This window comes from Palaemon carinicauda, chromosome 37, assembly GCF_036898095.1.
Source record: "Palaemon carinicauda isolate YSFRI2023 chromosome 37, ASM3689809v2, whole genome shotgun sequence".
Classification (NCBI taxonomy): Eukaryota; Metazoa; Arthropoda; class Malacostraca; order Decapoda; family Palaemonidae; genus Palaemon; species Palaemon carinicauda.
This window is the reverse complement of record NC_090761.1, coordinates 44162407-44168406: the sequence shown is the minus strand read 5'-3', so window position 1 is coordinate 44168406 and position 6000 is coordinate 44162407. Positions and strand designations below refer to the sequence as shown.

General features: G+C 41.5%; 1 protein-coding gene across 4 annotated transcripts in view; it reads left to right on the top strand.

Annotated features, from left to right (window-relative positions):
• LOC137629611 (androgen-induced gene 1 protein-like) overlaps nt 1-6000 on the top strand; it is a 138993-nt gene that overhangs the window by 1807 nt on the left and 131186 nt on the right. Inside the window, exon 1 of one of the 4 annotated variants that reach the window (XM_068361099.1) lies at nt 664-800. The exons of 2 other annotated variants lie outside the window; for them this stretch is intronic. The gene's annotated coding sequence lies outside the window, so the exon portion shown is untranslated. Of the gene's footprint in view, nt 1-663; nt 801-1362; nt 1490-6000 lie in introns of those variants that run through there. One more of the 4 variants, XM_068361098.1, reaches the window with a different exon arrangement.

Genomic DNA, 6000 nt, shown 5'->3' with positions numbered 1-6000 from the left:
TCGTTTGCTTGCTTCCTTCAACCGTGAGGCTTTTGTTGGATGTATGACCCATTCCCAGTTATCTTGTAAATCGATATTGTTCACAGGCTTGTTGAGAGGATGGAAGTACACTCTCGCTAAGATCCTTGGAATGATGTATAGATGACTAGCAGTTTCAAATTCCGTTTATAAGGCTGGCCCTCTTTGATAGTATACAAATATATTCTAAAATTGATCTTGAATCATTAAAGTTATATGTCCTATGAAATGTGCAAGCGGCTAACGATACTAGCAGTAGCGATCTCAAACTTAAATAAATAAAATTTCAACTTGAGTCTGTGTAATCCATGTTTCAATATGGCGGATTACGATTTCAGCTGCATAGCAGAAAGTAAAAAAACTATAACTGCCATTTGATTATGACTGGAGAACTAAGAAACCAATGGATATGTCTTACTTTAAAAATATATAAATGTATATTTTGGAAATTATGGAATAAAGAAATGAAAGGTTGCCACGACCCGAATAAACTGTTTAATCATCCATTCCGGTATTCCTGTCTAGCCACACATTCTAATTCCGCCAGTGCCAATCAGGAATTCAATATTCGGTTCAATTCTGGATTTCCTTTGGGGCAAACTACAAACTCGGCGAGAAGGCCGGCAGACATGGAGGTTCCATTGTTTATCGTCCGTTTTGGTGTTCTTTTTGTTTATCTTTGTGGATTGTATTATGACGTTAAACCACCAAAGGGTTCTGAGTATGAAGAGGCATATTGGGCATTTGGAGGTCGGTTTAAGTATCTGACTTTCTTAAATATGGTAAGTAACGAATCACAACCTCATGCTGGAATGTGTACGAGCAGCAAGACCATTTACATTAGACTTATTCAATATATATATTTTTGGCTTGTGCATGGCACCATTTTCGTTATATAATATGCACCTTTTATGTTTTTCTTCTAAATGTCATGATTACATTCTTATTATAGCGTCGGGTAAATTAGTCTATGTGTTCACTATGAAGACATTTCCAGTAGTGTTGACGTCATGATCCAGCACCAGGGAACAAATGTCAAGCCGTTACAGTGAATCTTGGATAGAGAAGGGTGCTGTTTTCCACAACAAAAGCCACACATTTCTTGCTATTTAAAGAATTGATGTGAATAGCTTAATGTGTTTTTTCACCAGGTGTATTATTAAAATCAACGCGATTAATGGCAGAGGTTTTCCGTGTTTCAAGCACTTTTGCCTCGTGGGAAATGAATATGTTGAAGTTAGTCTTTTATTCAGGAAAAATTATGCTTACTTAACACCCGGCTTTCCAGCTAATGAATGAATTACATGCCATAGGATTTAATCAGTATAATTTAATCAAGTACTTTAGAAATACGACACAGTAGACAGCTAGACATAGGACGGTAAAATTACAATAAGCGACGTAAACATTGTGATATCTTTTTGAATATTGACGTAACTCCGCGACTAAGAACGTTTTATGCAAGCTCTTGGTAAATTGCTCATCTTATATTACCTTAGGCGTATTCATTAGGGCTACAATATGGAGAATTACTACATTCATTCAATAATTTTTCAGAAATGCTAAATATAACTTGATTTGATTAGCTTTGGTAGCGTAACTTCAGCGTGATATCCTATTGTTTTCATTTTGTTAAATTGTATGATTATGGGCCCTTTCGAAAATAAAACTGATGCTAGTTCCTGTATTACGTTAATTCACTAAATTCGAAATTTCATAGACCTGTAGATTATCGTATGGATAGATTATCATAGGGTATTATTGTAGACACAGGTCTAGGTTAGTCATTATGTGATTCGTAGACCCAGGTAAAGGATAGTCGCTGTATGAGCCATAGTAGGGATTATTTTTGTTGGCCAATTACCAATCACTCTGAAATGTAACGGAATTCACTAAAGCTGCGTCAATACACAGTTTAACGACATACCCATACATTCAAAATAGGCTGTAAGGTCAAATACCTAAAAAGACACTGTTGTAATAGCCAAGGCTAAAGTACCCTCGAAACTGAAATATATAGCTTACCAAATGCAAATCTGTTGCCATGCAAAACAGTTGGTTAGATTATACATGAGGCCTGGTGAGACATATGTAGTAATTACGGGTTAGGGAGTACGCAGCATCCTAAACTGGGTTACGGGTTAAATGGAGGATTGATGTTCGCCTGTAACAGAGCGTAAGTAAATATTTACCAAATAGCTATGAAAGAGTGAGGGTTTGTCCAGAGGGTTGGTACAGTGCTCACTTCTGTCACAATGCTGATCCTAAATTAGGAATCATGGCCTGTCCTGTTAGGAGGTTAATATTTTTAATAATAGTAAAGTTGATGACATTATTTTTTTAGAAAGCTTTTGAAATGGTTATGGTGAAACGGAAATGAATTTTTATTGAAAGTTCTTGGTTAACTGATTACAGCATTCCCCTGTAACTAATAGTAATCCTCCTATCCTCTGAAAAATGAATTTTTAGGTGGGAGGAGATTTCAGTACAGAATTGTACTGCCAAATGATAAGAATTTATAGTACGCTATCTTAATAGGCCATGTCCTACCTGACTTATGAGGGAGCCATACTGTACTGTATAGTAATGTCACAACCCTCAAAGAGTGGACCCCCCTGCAGAACATGACTCTAAATATATTGATCTGCTTTGGAGTTTTCCCTAAGTTAGTGTGGAGGTTGAAATGGTTGGCCAAGCATGTGTAATGAAAATGAAAATAAATTTTATTAGATAAATATAAAAACCTATCTAGAAAACCTTGTAGTAATCACCTCAGGACGTTTATAAGCACAATATTCCAAACATGGGGAAAAGTGTACGGTATTAGTAAAACTGGGAAGAAACACTTCTGTTATGAAACCATAATAGAAATGATTCCTTAAGAAAGAACAAAATATTTTATGTAGAAAACAAATGTTGCAGAACATGTGAGGCATGACTTACATATTTACAACTGTTCAGTGATATATGTGACATCAGTTAGTATGGTCACGGAAAAGCTATTGTGAGAAAGAGCAGTAATTGAATATGGCAATATGTACGGTGCAGTACAATGTAAACAGGATGGTAATAAATACTGGATATGATACAGTATTCAATTTCTCTCCAACGCCAAATTATCTAAATTGACAGTCTAATGCTGTCTGTTTTGTGATGGAATTATGGGTTATTGTAAAAGAAAAACTAGAGCAGTTTATACTGTAAATGCCATTTAGCCTATATCTTTGGAACTGCTATTGTTGGACCTCTTAGTAAGGTTAAAAGAAGTTCAGGGCAACTAAAAACAATGAAGTATGTGGGAAATTGCTACAATTATTACTGTACCAAAAAATATACAATACATTCCATTTCTTCCCCTTTAATATTACCTGGGTATAGTTAAAGTATGAGCAGAATTTATATAGTTTGTTTGTTATCAAAGGTTAATTTATATTGTCTATGCATTTTGTCTAGGTGGCATTTAGTCTTTGTACCTATGTGTGTACAAACCTTTCGTCCTTTAAAATAGGGAAGGTCTTTAGTGGAGCTTGAATGGCTGTTAAAATCATTGACGAGGTAATTTATGACAGATGGTAAGTCCTGCTCACTCTCATGTCAAAGACTTCAATTTTGTGTTTGGCTGCAACGAATACAGAAGTACTGTTGTGTCCTATCCAAGCCCTTTTAGTATTTTTCTCATACAATTTAGTTTTAATGGTTTATGTTGGCTACATGTTAATAATGAAATAAAACAGGAATTGCCATGCAGATGAAAGGATGGATACTGCCTTGGTTTATAGATAAACTGGGGAGAGATCCACACTCACTCTACTTTTCGTGGGGCCATGATTGTTTGCAATCATCATTTGCTAAGTATTAATCATGGCCTCCTCTTAAAAGATGTTTGATCCATAACTGGAATATAAACCAATGCTATTTATAGGGGTATTACTTTTGGCTGAAAGGACCGGCCATTAGAATTTAGCGAAGGTTAACCACCCATACCGCTAGTTAGTGGGGTAGGGAGGGGTAGTAACTGCTCCTCTCACTCACACACCTGTGACTGTGCTTCACTTTGCTTTTGGCTTGGCTGGAGAACATTTGTTACTGCTCTCCCTCATCACCTTTTTGGACTGCCATTATTATTCTGTTTTGCTTTTTCTATTCAGTGTGTGTGCCCTTCATGCCGGCCATGCGTACCTTTCCTGAACCCGAGGGCTGCTTCTGCGGAACATTTATGTCCGCTGAGGATTTCGATCCCCACCGGTGTGTTGTGGATAATAAATGTAATGAGGGTCGGGAGTGGTCTGCTTCCCAGTGGGAAAGGTTTGGGCGACAGCAAAAGACAAAATCTAAAAGGGATTTTTCTCCTTTGAAGATTGCTGTATAGCAGAAGAAACCCAAAGCTGCTTCTTTCACCCCCCAACCTTCCTCCGAAGCTTCTTCTCAAGTGGTTTCCTTTGGGGAACCGTCAAGTAGTAGCGCAGGCCCTTCAACTTCTGTCGCAACTTCAGTTCTCGAGATTCGGTGCTGCTTCCCCTAGCGAAGCGGGGCGCCTCTCCCCCCGAGGGAGTTCTTGTCTCTTTCTGCTTTTCTACAGGTGTGGCCGTCCTTGTGTTTGCCCGGTCCGCCTTGCAAGGAGGGTGTTGTGTCTTATTCAACGAGGTGCGGAGTTGCAGCTCTCATCTGCGTCAGAGGTTGATCCTTTGGCTCTTGTGGACATCGTGGCGTCCGAGGATTCGTCTGCTGCCCTGCCGTCTGACTCCGTTCCTGGCTCTTCTTCTGTGCCTTCCGCCGCCGCCGAAGACTGCGCTTCCGCCCTCGCCGACCATCCTTTGGGAGCGGAGCAAAGTCCTAGGCATGTCTCTGATGCAAGTGATCACCTCTCTCATTCACGAGAGAGACCACTCATAGAGACTCCTCTTCAGAGGCCTGCTGATGGTCAGCTTGCTGATCAACCTGCCCTGGCGGAGGCTCATCATCGTGGTTGTCGCCCTCGCCGAGCTCGCTGCTCTCTTTGATTCAGACGTGTCCATTCACCTTCTGTGAAGAGACGTCTCTTTGGAGCTTCAGCGTCCTCATCACAGCATTCCTTTTCGGAGGATCCTCCGCCTTCTGGTTCCCGACCTCCGCCTGTTTTGGACTCGCTGTCTCCTTGTTTAGCAAGCCTTGTGGCGTTCAACAGACCATCTCGCCTCGTCTCCTGCTCTTCAGCGAACCTCGGTTCGTGATTTTCCATCTGTTCTGGCAGCTGCGCTTTGTTCTCTTTGAGGATTCGTATGCGATTCTTTCCTGCAGATGTGCGCCCTTCCAAGGACCACATCACTTCTCCAGGACTTCGATCAGCAGCTCGCCGATATACTCATCAATCTCCAATGCGCCTATTTTCAGCTCGCCGATTGCTAACACGCCGACCTCCTGTATGCTGATCTCCTGCTCCCCAATCTCTAGCTTGCTGATTGTCTACACGCCGATCTCCTGCTTGCCAAATCTCCAACTCTCCGATTCCCGACTCGCCAATCTCCGACGCTCAAATCTCCAGCTCACTGATCTCCGACGCATCGTTCTCTAACTCCCTGACTTGCCGATTTCTAACTCACCGATCGACGACTCATCGATCACCAACTCGCCGAGTGTCACCAGCTGGTTCTTCCCCATCTCGTGAGGTCTTTCCAGGTCGTCAGCAACCTTTGGTTGCACACCGACCTTCCCATCATTCGCCAACGACCCAGCGCTCTCCCTTAGAGAAAGGCATACATCATCAACCAAGCGCTTCTTGCCTTTCGCCATGTTCACTCCTGAGCGATTACCATCTTTTTGTTACACAGGTGCGCGTGAGCATGCTATCACAGCGCAACATCCTCAAGAATCAGCCTCTGTTCGGCACTACCGTTCATCATATCCCAGCACTCTTCTGAGCAACATAGGTCACTAGGTAAGAAACCTGCCAGACCGTCTCCTCCTCGAGCTTCGGCTCTCTCTCCGGAGAGGGGCAAGTCTTCT